Source organism: Balaenoptera acutorostrata, chromosome 11 (assembly GCF_949987535.1).
Source record: "Balaenoptera acutorostrata chromosome 11, mBalAcu1.1, whole genome shotgun sequence".
In the NCBI taxonomy this organism is placed as follows: Eukaryota; Metazoa; Chordata; class Mammalia; order Artiodactyla; family Balaenopteridae; genus Balaenoptera; species Balaenoptera acutorostrata.
This window is the reverse complement of record NC_080074.1, coordinates 101229645-101244462: the sequence shown is the minus strand read 5'-3', so window position 1 is coordinate 101244462 and position 14818 is coordinate 101229645. Positions and strand designations below refer to the sequence as shown.

At 50.4% G+C, this 14818-nt stretch overlaps 1 long non-coding RNA gene across 3 annotated transcripts; it reads right to left on the bottom strand.

Moving 5' to 3' along the window:
* Positions 1-2992: 2992 nt before the first annotated feature.
* On the bottom strand, positions 2993-13158 carry LOC103020361 (uncharacterized). Of its 3 annotated transcripts, none has more exons than XR_449993.2 (3): positions 12883-13158; positions 10841-11251; positions 2993-3368 (listed from the first exon to the last, which is right to left on the bottom strand). It is a non-coding gene; the product is annotated as an uncharacterized LOC103020361 (long non-coding RNA). The 3 variants fall into 3 exon arrangements; XR_003622269.2 differs by having other exon boundaries at positions 10841-10971; XR_449994.2 differs by lacking the exon at positions 12883-13158 and adding an exon at positions 12684-12863.
* Positions 13159-14818: the final 1660 nt, after the last annotated feature.

The following is a 14818-nucleotide window of genomic DNA, read 5'->3' as shown; positions in this document are numbered from 1 at the left end:
GAACTGTGCACAAGCGGATCACATACCCTGTGACGCCCCCTCCCTCACCTGGGTTTTAAAAAGGCTTTGCCGAAAACCTTCGGAGAGCTCGGGGCTTCTTAGGCATGAGCCACCCGTCCCCTTGCATGGCACTGCAATACACCTTTCTCTGCTCCAAACTCCGACGTTTTGGTATGTTTGGCCTCACGGTGCGTCAGGCACACGAACTTGGGGTAAACATGGTCTTCACTAACAAGGGTGCTTTAGAATTTGCCCTACAAAAAGGGCCAGGGGCTCTTCCCTGAAACATGCCAACTTGGTCTCGCTGACCCTGGGCTTGTCAATATTTCCTGTCCCCCCCCCCACCCCCCAATAAATAAATAAAGCTCATTCCTTTATCCATGCCATGGGATACTGTGGGATTCATCCCAGAACCCAGTGATTAGCAGTGAGGTCGCAGATATGTTACTGAGTCCAAGCTCACTCTGCTCCCTACATGACAGGCCAGTGAATTGGCAGCCTAAAGTCTCAAAATAACCATCTTATCAGGGTCTGGATGGCAGTTTCTTTTATAGCACAGAGAGAGGGAGGAGATGAGGAAGTAAAAAGGTCATAAGTTTTGCAAATATCCCCTGGAATGGCCAGCCTCAGGGAGGGGGTGTGTTAATTTCTTCTTTCTTGCAGCCATCCACAGCGGGACAGGGTCGGGATGTTTCCCTAAACAAAGGCACTTTGGTTTAACATTCAGGCAGAGGGGCGGGGTTCCCCGAGGCAGGCCATTATGTAGAGACAGTATCCTTTCAGTGAGCAAAAGCAGCGGAAAGCAAAGGTTAAAGTAAAAGAAACAGATCCAACGTGTAGTCTGATTTGGCTCTTCCCTGTTACAGGTAGAGCCCATCTGCATAAGAGTTCCAAACACAAAACAAAGCAGACTGACACATTCAGGGCACTATAATCTGGTCTCTTTCTTTCTACCCAAATGCACATACCTCTCCACCCCAAATGCAGGCCCTACCCCAATCGGGTCTCCTTCCAATCAGCTCTTTACTGGGCCCAGCACTACCCACTGAAAGACCCTCCCTCTCTTCCTCACTAGGTCCCTCCTTCCTTCTAGGCCAGCTCAGATCCTCTTCACCCACCACAGTAGCTGTGGCAGAGGACACCCGCTGATGGTCAGAGGTCTGCTCCCTTCCCGGAGGAAGCAGTTGTTGCTTGAATGGCTGCCCAACTAGTCTCCTGGTAGCCGTGTGTTTAAGAAGCAGGTGTGTTTTCCTCACCAGCTAAATGGGTAGAACCCCAAGGACCCAGAGGAAGGAACTAAGGATCTCGGGTGTCTGAAGGAGCACGGGAAAGGCCACCTTGTCAGGACTGACTGTGCAGTGACAGTGACACAGTGAGAAATATTGTGTACAAAAACTGAGACTTCCGGGCTTGTCTATTACAGCAACTAGCATCACAGATCCAGCTGCCACCGGTTGCTGCTCTGCTTGACCTTGTACAGTCCTTACCGGCAGGGCCATCCGATGCCGTGCTTCACCTTAACTGGTTATGTAAGCAGAGAAAGTAGGACAGAAAGAGAAGCCATTTTGGGCCCAAGTCATTTGGGGAGCTAAGCCTGGCCACCATGAGTGTCCTTGAACAGGTCTCAGTAATTAACAATCTAAGGTAACAAAAGAATGCAGGGATGCAGCGCTTGTTATCAGGCAAGAGAAGTAACAATAGCAAAGATAATACATCAGTTGCAAAGACTCCCCATTCTGTTTCAATGGTAAAGATTAGCCTGAAGCGCTCCACCACGAGATCAACTGGAACCTAAGTGAGGATGACGTTGACCTTTTCTGACCCTTGTGACTTCAATCAAGTGAAGCTTGGCCTCTGTCAGCCACCCAAGCCCCTCCATGAATACGCACATACCCTCAGCTTAAAACTTCACCTGTTTTGGGCTTCCCTGGTGGCGCAGTGGTTGAGAGTCTGCCTGCCAATGCAGGGGACACGGGTTCGAGCCCTGGTCTGGGAAGATCCCACATGCTGCAGAGCAACTGGGCCCGTGAGCCACAACTACTGAGCCTGCGCGTCTGGAGCCTGTGCTCCGCAACAAGAGAGGCCGCGACAGTGAGAGGCCCGTGCACCGCGATGAAGAGTGGCCCCCGCTTGCCGCAACTAGAGAAAGCCCTCGCACAGAAACGAAGACCCAACACAGCCATAAGTAAATAAATTAAATTAAATTAAAAAAAAACAACAACAAAAAAACTTCACCTGTTTTACTGTTGGGGAGACACTGCTTTGGGGAAAATCCCCGGTGTTCTCCTTACTTGCTGCAAATAATAAGTCCTTCCTTCTCATGCTCTTTGCCTTGGTTATGTCTTGGCATGACATCCACTGAGAAGTGAACCCAGTGTTTCGGGTCACACTACCATCACAGATCCAGCTGCCACTGACTCCCGCTCTGCTTGACCTTCCACAGTCCTTACAGGCAGGGCCACCCGATGCTGGTTAGGAAGCTGTGGGCTACAAATATCAGGAGCAGTAAGGAACTTGCCTCACAGACAGGAAGTTCAGAGGTAGAGCTGTTCCATAGCGTTTGCACTTGGGTTTGTCCCTTCGAGGTCACATGGTGCCGGAAGCAACTCAGGGCTTCATCTCCCACAAAGTCTCTGTCTAAAATATGGAAGAAATAATGCTTCCTCATTGTGACTCTTTTTCAAGAATATGAAAACTATTCCCAGAATTTTCTTAGAAGAGATTCCCTCACATCTCATTGGCCAGAATTGATCATATACGCATTCTAAAATCAAAGCACGTGGAGCTGAATTACCATAATGGGTCAGACCAGACTCATTCCCCAGGCCCAGGCCCAGGGCTGGGAAGGATCCCAGCCTCACCTGGGGCACATGGCCTCTGGACACCTGCACCTGGGGTAGGACGTGGTATTGGACAGGCCCTAATGATGCCGAAAACTCAGCCTCTGTGCACCAGTGCCGAATCAAATCTCAGAGACAGGGTTTTGGGTGAGGTAGAAAAGAATAGCTTTATTGCTTTGCCAGGCAAAGGGGGACACAGTGGGCTCGTGCCTCAAAAACTGTGTCCCAATCCAGGGGGATTTGGTGAGGAGTTTTATAGCAATGGTTCAAGGGTGAAGTTGCTGGGAAGGAGCAGGGTGTGTGCAGGGCCTGCATTCCTTTAATCTGGTCTCAGGTGGTCTCTTGGTGAACTTCTCTGGTTCCTTTGATATGGCCTCAGGGGGTCTCCTGATGAGCTTCTTGAGGTTATCAAACTGTGATCTTCTCTGCAATGAAGAATGCTGGGAATTCCCTGCCATTCCAGTGGTTAGGACTTGGCTCTTTCACTGCTGTGGGCCTGGGTTCAATCCGCAATCCCTGGCTGGGGAACTAAAATTCCACAAGCCAAGCGGCAGGGCCAAAAAAAAAAAAAAAAAAGAATGCTAACATCTTCAAACATATTGTTATGTGTATCCCTTGACGCGAACCAGGACCCTGCCCCAAGGCTGCACTATTGTTTCTTGCTGCTCCTCCATTGTCTCTGCATCCCCTCCCTTCCCTGACTAGCAACAGTTCGACTCTGCCTTTTGGAACTCAGGGAAGGTCATGGAGGCTGGAGTCTATTCCTTACAAACAAGAAACAGGGGACACAGAAAGGCTTCCATGCTCAGGAGCCCCACAGGGTCCTGCTCGGTTTCACTAACACCATAATCAGATTCATATGTGTCCTATGTTTTCCTTTTATCATCTCAACCTGTGAAAGGTATAAGCTACTGGGCAGGAGACCTGGATTCTGAAGAGCCACCAAGATGTTATAGGGACAGAGTTGGAGGGAAAGGTATGTTACAGGGCACTAAAACCTCAAGAAATGACAAGGAGGGACCAGGAGTCTGTAAACAATTACAACGACCATTACTCCCTGCTCCGAGGCTTCTAACTCTTTCCTGCCTTGTGACACAGGCCTCAGTTTTGTCACTTGTTAAGTGTGGAAGCTCCCTAAGGCCTCAAGTCCCCTGATGGTAACCTTCTGCAGCGCCAGGACCAGGTCTTCCCTCTTTCTCTGCATCCCCATCATCACAGCTCTGGGTGCAGGGCTGGCATTCCATCGGGACAGTAGCCATTCAAGAATTTTAATGTTTACACTTTAGCTCTGTGGGAGAACCTGTGATATTGTGATTCATAACAAGAAATGCATTTGGTCTTCATCCTGTTTCTGGCACAGAGCTCCTAAAACCCTCGGAATTTCCTTAGTGATAAGAACAATAAAGGTGTACTGTCTTAACCAACTCCTTTCAACCACACCTGAGGTTATGTTAATGAGGTGACTTTTGGAATGCACCTCAAGATGGAGCTGGTTGTCAGGGGAACCAACTAGGTGATTGGAGGGTTGGACATTTCAGTCCCACCCCTTGACCTCTGCTAAAGGGAGATGAGCTAGAGGTTGAATCTACCAATGGCCAATGATTGAATCAATCATGTTTACATAATGAAGCCTCCATAAAAACCCCAAAGGATGGGGTGTGAAGAGCTTCCAAGTTGGTGAACCAGAACACATCCACGTGTGCCGTGCTGGGCCTCAGGCTCCCCGGGGACAGAAGCTTCTGCCTTGGACACCTCACCCCATGTATCTCTTCATCTGGCTGTTGATTCCTATGCTTTAATATCCTTTGTAATAAACCCATAGTCTAGTGAGTAACCTGGTTCCCTGAGTCCTCATAGCCATTCTAGCAAATTAATGGAACCCACGGACGGGGTAGTGGGAACCTCTGAGGTATAGCCAGTCGCTGGGCCTCAGGCTCCCCGGGGACAGAAGCTTCTGCCTTGGACACCTCACCCCATGTATCTCTTCATCTGGCTGTTGATTCCTATGCTTTAATATCCTTTGTAATAAACCCATAGTCTAGTGAGTAACCTGGTTCCCTGAGTCCTCATAGCCATTCTAGCAAATTAATGGAACCCACGGACGGGGTAGTGGGAACCTCTGAGGTATAGCCAGTCAGTCAGAGCACAGTTAACGACTTGGATGTGCACTGACATCTGAAGTGGGTGGAGGGGGGGGCGGTGAGCAGTCTTGTGGGACTGAGCCCCCAACCTGTGGAATCCGATGCTCTCTCCGTGTAGATGGTGTCAGAACGATGTTGACCTGTAGGATACCCAGCTACTGTTGGAGAAACGGTGTCAGAGCTATAGAATCCAACATCTATGAAATAGGCGCTTTGTAGTTGTATTGAAGCATGAAATCTGAATCTTATGCTGTGAGGATGGTCTGTAAGAGGAGATCAGTCAGCTGGTGGGGGAGGTTGGGAGGTGCTTTGCAAAGGCTACACTGAGGAGTGAGATGGACCTGAGTTCAAATCCTGCCTCTGATGCTGAGTGACCTTGCACAAGGCACTCAACCTCTGAACTCCTGACTCCCCTATAAAATGAGAAGTAATTTGTGCCTTGCAGGGTTGCTTGTAGGCACATAGAGGGGCTCCAAAGATGGTGACTGACCTTGACATTGTGTTGCTGTCCAAGTGAACACACTTGGAAAGAGTGAGAGGTCTGAGTGAGGAAACCCACCCCGGGGCTGTGACCCAGCATTGGAGGCAGGTTGCTAGGTTACTGAGGCAGGCTGGAATCGCTGGTGGGCAAGGAGCCAGCAGCTGCTCAGGGTTGGGGGACCACTGGAAAGAGTTAGACCCAGAAATCTTGGGGCAAGGAGGAAGGACCACCTTCAGACTCCTGGGCATTTCTTGAAGAGTTTTTACCTTGGTAAAGTATCCTCTCCAGCACTACCCCTATGAAGCATTGGTGATTTCAAGATTCACAATAAAATTCTTCCAATCACCTGGCCTCTGAGTTCTTCCACCTCCTTACCCACTCTCAGTGCCAATGGCTTTCAAATTTGTTTGTCTATGACCCAATCATATGTGTGACTCAGGACACACATGCACCATGTGTACAGACCTCAATAAAATAAAGCTTTATCATATGAAACTTACCCTTCCTACACACAATGATCTCTGCTACTTCCTGTTCTGTTCTATTTCATTTTTATAGATGCACTAACTTAATTTTACAATCCACTGATGGGCTGTGTCTCTCATTTTGAAAAACACTGGCCTAGATTTTTTTCATGACTTCGCTCCAGTCTTACAGACCAAATCGTTGAGGAGGAACCAGCAAAGGTGGACTGAGACGAAGTAGCCAATGAGGCAGGAGAACAAAAAGCTCCTTCATCACTCAATCCAGGTATGCACCATCTCATCTCCTCCTGTCTCTCAAACTCCTTCCTCTAGAACTTTAAATCCAACCATTTTCCCACCCTACCCAGAGCCTCCCATCCCTTGACCTTGCCACCTGCCCCTGCCTCTCACCCCTCCTGATGTCTGGTTTAGATTATACAGCTCATAATAATCATCCACTCAATGATTCATTCAATCAACAGCAACCCAGGACCCACACTGTACCAAGCACTGTTCTAGGTGCTGGAGATACAACAGTGAAAAAACAAAGGCCCTGCCTGTGAAGCGCTTTTTATTGAGGGAAACAGACAATAAACAAATAAAGCAGAACATTGAAGCTGTTTCAGTATAACAGCCAGTGCAAAAACCTAAGGCAGCAGGGTGCCGGCGGGTCCCAGGGACAGTGCAGAGGCCAGCGAGATCAAGAGAGTCACAGAGAGGGGGTCAGACAGGAAACAGGAGACAGATGGTCTCACAGGCTATTCCAAGGACTTTGGGTTTTAGTCTGAATGAGGTGGGCTGCCATTGCAGGGTTTGGGGAGAGGAAGGGTCCTGATCTGACTCAGGTCTTCAAAAGCTCCCTCTGTTTGGAGAATAGATTCTAGGGAAACCAAGGAAGAGGATGCAGGTTAAGATACTATTGGATTAATCCAGGTGAGAGATGATGGTGGTTTAGACCAGGGTAGTAGGGGAGGAGGATCTAATTAGGAAGGTCAATCTAATAGGATTTGCTGATAGGAGTCAGGAGGACACCAAGGTGTTTGACCTGAGCAGTGGAAAGTGTGGAGCTGCCTTTTACTGATAAGGGCAAACCTTAGGAAGAGATTTGCTGGTGAGGGAATCAGGCATCGAATTTTACCTACATCAGTCAGCAATCCAAACAGAGGAATACATAGTCAGAAGTTCAATATATGAAGTTCAGGAGGGGAGTCTGGGAAGGAGCTCTAAACGGGGAGATAAATACAGCAAACAGCTCTCTTGGGTATGGCCAGCAGAAGTGTAAATAGCTACAACCACTTTGGAAAACAAGTTGGCATTTTTTTTATGACATCATAAGATGATATTTCAGAGATTCCTCTCCTAGGTACCTACCCAACAGAAATGCTTACATGGGTGCGCTAGGAGACGTGTAAACCCTTGTTCTTAACAGGGCTGTTTATTATTGCAAAGAGCAGCCAGAGAGTTCCTGGCGGGAGAGTGGACAAGTAAATTGTTTTTGTCACATTATGAAAATACTATGTAGCAGTGAACACAAATGGGTCTGAGTCATGCTTTTAAAACTATACGTCAGATCATGTACTCCTCTGCTCAAACCCCACAAGGGTTTTGTATCTTTCTTGGAGTGAAAGCCAATCTTTACAAGGGCTTGCAAGCTCTCTGCCGGATCTGGTCCCCACTACCTCTCTGTCCTCATCGTTTTCTCTCTGGCTCAGGCCAAGCAGGCTGTCACCTTCCTGTTCTTCTGCCTGAAAAACTCTCCCCCAGATACACACACCGGCATATTTCTCACTGCTCTTCAAGTGCCATCCTATCAGTGGGGACTCCCCAACTGGCCTCCTCATTGTAATCTCTCCCCCTTAACCTGCTTTCTTTCTTTTCACAGCCCAGTCACCCCAGTTTGTCTTCCCCAAGGAGAATATAGGCTCCTGGAGGGCAGGACATTGTCTGGATTGCCCTGCCACTAGGGCCACCTCCAGGATGGCTGAGCCCCTGCCCAGATATTCTTCTTCTGGGCTCCTGTCTAGATAGACAATCGGAGTCACACAAAATCAGCATGTCAGCAATATTCCGGCAGCTCAGTCTCCCATGATCCCACACCGGCCAGCGGCACAAGCTGACCCCTGGAACTGAGGCCTGGCCGCGGGGCCCAGAGCTCCTGGGGTCAAGTCCATGCAGGGGGTAGAGGGTGGAAGAGCACACTGGGTGGGGAGCGGGGAAATGGGGCCCCCACCCCAGTCTAGAGGTAGCACTGCCTCACCCACAGAAGGTATCACTAAAAATTATTGCAAGAATACACTGAGCTTGATTTTTTTCTTTCTAACCTCCTCTCCTGTCCAAACTCTGGCTAAGAGACCACAAGCATTCACCTAAACAAAGGCTGCCCACCTTGGAGTGCAGTTTGCCAGCTCACACAGCGAGGAAGGCTCTGAACACAGAAGAGGGTATCCCTGCCACGCCCAAGGCTGAGTTATCTGGGGGGATTATTCAGGAAAGTGGAGCATCTTGACTTGCATGAATGAGCTTCCTGGACCCCCAGGGCTCAGGTTGGCCGCATAGAACTGCTTCCAAGGGGATACAGCCCCCGCTGCCTTCATTAATGAGCTTGGTTGGAACCACAGATCAGATCTCCCAATGGCCTCTCGTGGGGCTTTTCTCTGAGGCTATAGAGGGCAGGGTCCAGGCTCTCTGCTCCCTGGACCTGGACCTGAACAGGTAGGTCTTGGGCCAAGATACTGCCGTATCTCACCAATTTGGATCCTCTCAGCAGCACTCATGACAGAGATGCTCTAACGCCCATTGTTACAAATGAAGAAACTACAGCTCAGAGAGGTTAAGTAATTCGCCCAAAACCACACAGTAAGTGATGGAGTCAGAATTTAAGCCACGTCTGTTTGCCTCCAAAGCCCACAGTACCAGCCTCCTCTGCCAGGCACACACCTCTCAGGAACGCAAAGGCCTCCGGAGTCTGGGAATCTGAACTCCCTGGTGCTTGATGTCCAGCCTTCAGTGCCCATAACAGGAAACAGGGTACATGGGTGCCTAAGAGGCAGAGGAGGGGCCCCGAATACAAGAGCCTGAAGTATTCCCAGTGGAGGGGGATACTGTGGACGCTGTGCTGGGTGCCCACCTGAGCACAGAGTTGGCCGGACACCAGAATGTCAAGTGCACTTTCCAGACCAGACCCTCCTGCCCTCAAGCCAGGGTGCCCACTCACTGTGGACAAGTGACAGGGGAGGATGAATCCCAAAGTCATGTGGGGTCACAGCCGGGGGCCTCCAGCTGAGGCAGATGGGGATCTGTCCTCACAATGGAGATTCACCTGCCCAGGCTAGACAGGCGGCCTTCTCACCTGGCCGGTGCTGGGAAGAGCAGCGCCAGCTCCTGTGGGGGAAGGAGCCGGACCCAGGAGGGAGGAGGCCAGCCTCTCTCAGAAAGAATTCTCAGAAAGCCTCTGCCCACTCCCGGGACAGCAGGGGCGAGGCCTGGAGCCAAGATGAGTGCTCTGGGCAAGAGAAGGTGGAATTTCCCCACAAAAGAAAATGGGAGGAATTTAATTTTTGTTTCTGAGAGGAAGAGGATAGTGATGAGAGGGCAAAGGAAGGAAGAGGAGTGAAGGTGGGGAAAGAGGGGGGGATTCTAAATAACGGAGCCAGAGCCGGGTTGCAGAAATGCCAGAAATGCGGCAAGAGGCTCGTTTCATAAGAACACGTGGGCTAATATCCAGTCTGCAGCCGTCACTGCTGCTCTGTACATTCCCTCCATCTCCCTGGGCACCTGGAAGGCCTGCCACAGACACGGATGCCTCGCGGTGGGGCGGGAGAAGGTGGATTTTGAAACAAAGGGAAAAGGTTGCTAGGTTGACAAACAGGATCACTGTCCGGGAAGAAGCAGGAAGTCAGGGTCACTTGACCAAGAGAAGGCACCCCGAACTCCACCCCAGGCCACCTTAGAAACGGTGGGGAAGACGTTGGACTTTCCACAATGGAGGATGAAGAAATCAGCCAGTCTTAACTAGATGTCGACAGGTGTGCTGACCCAGCTGCCCAGAGCCTCCCTTCTGTTTTTGTTTTATTTTTCTTTAGTTACTAACATAATTGTCACTTCTTTAGTACCCACAATCCAATGAAGCCTGGGAAAACTTGTTACATAAATAAAAAGGATTCATCCTTATCTCCACTAGGAATATTTCCAGCACCATAAGTGGTCTTGATGTGCTTAGCTTATTGATATGCAGATTCCTTCCAATGAACTACAACACAGAGAGCAGAGAGGTATTTTCCCCTCTTCACTACAGATGCTCAGCTTTAACGCACTCTGAAGCTATAACACTATAAAGCACCAAATCAAAGTAAGATGATGATATTATTATTATTATAGATAGATTGTTTAGTTGATACATGATCCCCAAGCCCAGACCCTTGTCAGTCTTAGAAGGAACAGAGAGGCATGAATAAAAATTGAAAGGGCTATCCCTTTCCATCAGGTTCTAATCATGACCTCATGGGTCCCTGCTTTGGGCACCTTGGGTGCCGGTTTTCGAGTAACACCCAGAGACCTTTCTCAGTGCAGTCATGGGCGATGCCCCTGGGCGACGGCGTGCACCGCAGCCCTGAGTTAACCTCATCACTGCTCTGAGCCCCCGCTTCCTCACCTTCCATGGAGACCCCAATACCTACCTCCCGGGTTGTAGGGATTAAACAGGAAAGCCCCTGCGATGGTTAATTTGATGTGTCACCGTGGCTAGACCGCAGTGCTCAGCAATGCAGACAAACATTATTCTGGGTGTTTCTGTGGGGCTGTTTTTGGATGGGATTTACACTTAAATCTGTGGACTTGAGTAAAGCAGACTGCCCTCCATAATGTGGGTGGGTCTCATGCAATGAGTCGAAGGCCTGAGTAGAAAAAAAGACCAACCTCCTCTGAGCAAGAAGACATTCTGCAGCAGGCAGCCTTCAATCTTGAACAAAAACACCAGCTCTTCCTGAGGCTCCAGGCTGACAGCCCACCCTGCAGTCAAGGTCACTGCCCCCAGGGCTGTTGTGAAGCTGAAAGAGATAAGCTTTGCACAAAAACTGCGGGGGTTCTATCAGCTGTGGGTCTTATCAGATCTTCCAGCCTAGGTACCCAGAGTCAGTGTGATTCCCAAGCAGCCCCGAGGGTCAGGTGGATGACACACTCTGTGGTGAGGGCTGTTCCATCTGCGTAAACAGCTGCTGTCATTGCTCCTTGGGGTGGGCAGGGGCGGGCTGTCTTGTGGGTGTACGATGGCCGGGTGAAACATCACCACCTTCTTCCTCCGGGAGAGATGTTCCCTGCTGGGTTGAACTTTCAGAGGCAAAAATCTAAGTATACATGGAGGTAAAGGGGCTTAAACACGGAAGTGCCCTTGGAAAGGGTCTGGCCACGGCTCTCATCTTGCAGTTGGGGAACAGAGAGGGGGCCCATTTGCACAAGGACAGTTGGGGACAGAGCAGGAGCAGAGCCCTGGCCCGTTGTCCTGTGGTTTCAGGTGACCTATGTCAATGAGAAACAAACCGGTGAAGGAACTTTCTCTAGATCACACTGCAGCAGGTGGTGGAGCGGGATAGGAACCCAGATCCTCCCCATTTGAACCCAGGCTCTTCTCACGGCCCCTGAAGGGGAAGCTGAGAGACGCTGGACACAGATTTGTATTATATACAATGTTGTGTGTATATATATTTCGTGTGTATATATATGTGTATACATATACACACAACATTGTATATAATTCTTTTCCCTTATAGGTTATTACAAAATATTGAGTATAGTTCCCTGTGCTATACATAGGTCCTTGTTGTTTATCCATTTTATATACAGTAGAGATAAAATAAACAGATTCTTTTCCCTTATAGGTTATTACAAAATACTGATTGTAGCTCCCTGTGCTATACAGTAGGTCCTTGTTTATCTATTTTATGTACAGTGGTGTGTGTATGTTCATCCCAAGCTCCTACTTTATCCCTCCCCCACTTTGATTTCTCTTGACCTAAACCACCACCTTGCAACTCCTTTGCCTCCCACATTTTGATCTGCGTCATCAGAGTGCCACTCAGCACACATTTATGGAGTGCTCTCTGCATGTAAGGCATAGTGCCATCAGATCTAAAGGGAAACATGGGGGGGGGCCACAAACCCACCAAACATGGGGGGCGGGGCCACAAACCAGGAAATGGACAATTACAGTCCAGGGTAAGAAGCAATCTGACAGTGCCAGACGAGGACTTGGAGAGCACACAGGGAGACGACGGGCTTAGGAAAAACCTCCTGAGAAAGTGACCTGTAAGCTGAGACCCCTGGTGCTACAGAGGAGTTAACTGACACGGTGAACAATGCAGGGCTGGAGTCTTTCTAAAGCCCTAATCTGATCAAACGCCACCCGCCCCCGGCCCCTCCCCATCTCTGACTAGCAGCCCTCCTTGGCTTCCCACACCTGAATCAGAAAATACAAACTTCTGAGCACGGCCTGCATCCAGTTGGGGGCTGTTTAGAATATCTCTGCCACATCCAAAGGAGGATGGCAAGTAGAGTGGCAATGGCAGCAAGAGACTTGGGTCAGAAGGCAGATCTGGGGGCTGGGGTGGGGACATAAGAAGGAGGTCGGTGAGTCCACAGTGATCCCTGGAATGGGTGCGCTCACCCAAGGGAAGGGAGCAGAATGGGAAGAGAAAGAGGAACACCGAGATTTAAGAAACCAAAGCGTCCCAAGCCAAGGCAGGATGGGAGAGGCAAAACTCACCGACAGGTGCCGTTGTTTGGACAAGGAGCTGGTTGCTGGCCTGGCACACGTCCGCTTCCTGGACGCATGCGCACGGGAGGTGGACGGCCTGGTTTTGAAACCACTCGCTCCCCGGGTGTGGGCTGTACTCAATGTGACCACACTTAACCTCTCCCCTTCGGTTTCCTCATCTGTCAAATGGCTTAGTAATAGTACCTACCTCTTTGGGTTGCTGTTCTGAGGATTCAGCACCTGATACACAGAGCTCGATAAACGTTCGATTAAAAAACATGACGGGCCGAGGAGTGAAGGAGCTGGAGGGCGTGATGCTCTGAGCCTAAGCTCATCTTTCAAGGAGTTTGACTCCGAAGTGGGGGAGAAAAACAGCAGCTGATGGTGATGTGGGGGTCAGGGGAGGGTTTACTTTTTAAAACAGGAAAACTCTGAGCATGTTGGAATGCTGAGTGGAAGGAGCGCCGAAAGAGGGGCAGGTGGAAGACCTGGGGAGGAGGGGGCAGAGGCGGAGACCTGGGGAGGAGGGAGCAGAGGCGGAGACCTGGGGAGGAGGGGGCAGAGGCGGAGACCTGGGGAGGAGGGGGCAGAGGCGGAGGGTTTCAGGTGCCCAAGGGAGGGCGGGAGGGAGGCGAGGTGGGGCAGATGCCAGTCAGTGGGTAGGTGGGTGGGTGGGAGTGGGAGGCTGGGGCACCACCTTCCCTTTACTCCCCCGGAGGAGATGATGTCACCGTCCGGATAATGAGGAGGTGGGCAGGAGGCCAGCCGAGAAGGGCGGACCCGCCCTTGAGGGGAAAGGGAGAACCTCTTCCAATCTGTCCCGCCGAGAATAACCCCTCCCCTCACGGGCACGACGAGTCACAAGACGGTTTCCCAGCAAATCCTCATGCCACCCTTGCGACAGCCCCAGGGATATTTTTGTCACCCTCACTTGTGGGAAGGAAACCAAGTCCGAGGAGGGTTAAGACAACAAACCTAGAACCAAAGTGCAGTGTGGGGCTGCTGCACTAGGGCTCTCCCGAGGTCTTCCTGGAGGCACGCGCGCACACGCACACATTCACACTCACACACACACACTCACACACTCACATACGTACTCACATACACACATTCACATACATACATACACACACATACATACTCACATACACACTCTCACACTCACATATACACACTCACACACTCACACTCACGTACACACACTCACATACACACTCACACACTCACACATACACACTCACATACACACACGTTCCCATACTCAAATACACACACGTTCACATACACACACATACTCACATGCACACACAGTCACACACACATACATACATACATAACACACTCTCACACACTCACATACACACTTTTACACACTCATTTTCTCACACACTCACACACACACACACTCACACACACACTCGCACAGACACCCTCCCTAAGGGCCTGGCCAGAAAGGGCTGCCGCCCACCATGCCGGGCAGAAAGTTGCTTGGGAAACCGCCCCTGCTACAGGAATGACCTCGAATTTACCCTCACCCAGGGGGAAAGTTAGTCAGTTATTCACAATGAAGAAAACCAGGCGCAGGGCAATGGGAATCGTGTGCTAACATTTGTGTAATAAGAGGGGGATGTGAGTGTGCTTGCGTCTACGCGCATGAGACATTTCTGGAAGGGTGCCGACAACTCTCCAATGGCTGCCTGGGGGAGGGGAGCTGGCGGACGGGGAGGAGGGAGACTTTCAGCGGATTCCCTTCTGTGCCTTCTGAATTCTGAAATGCTTAAATGAGTACATATACGCTTTAAAATACAAGCTAGTGCTTTGACTCTGGTGAGTAACACTCTACTGAAAACACACCCCACCGCCAAGCTCCGTGGTGACGTCATGACTGGAGGCCACCCTTCCACCCCTGGTCCCTCCGGCCCTTCCTTTCCCTCTCCCTGGGCTTCTACTCCACATCTTACCCTTCTTCAGGCTCCGGCCCTGAGGCGTCCCTGTGAATCTGAACCACAGGAGCCAGGGACCCAAGTGTGGGCAGCCCCAGTGCCCCAGCTGCGGCCCTCAAGGATGTGGCGGGCAGACCACATCAGGTTCTGTGATCTGGGACTGTCCTCATTCACCTCGTCTGGTCACCACGGTCACTCACT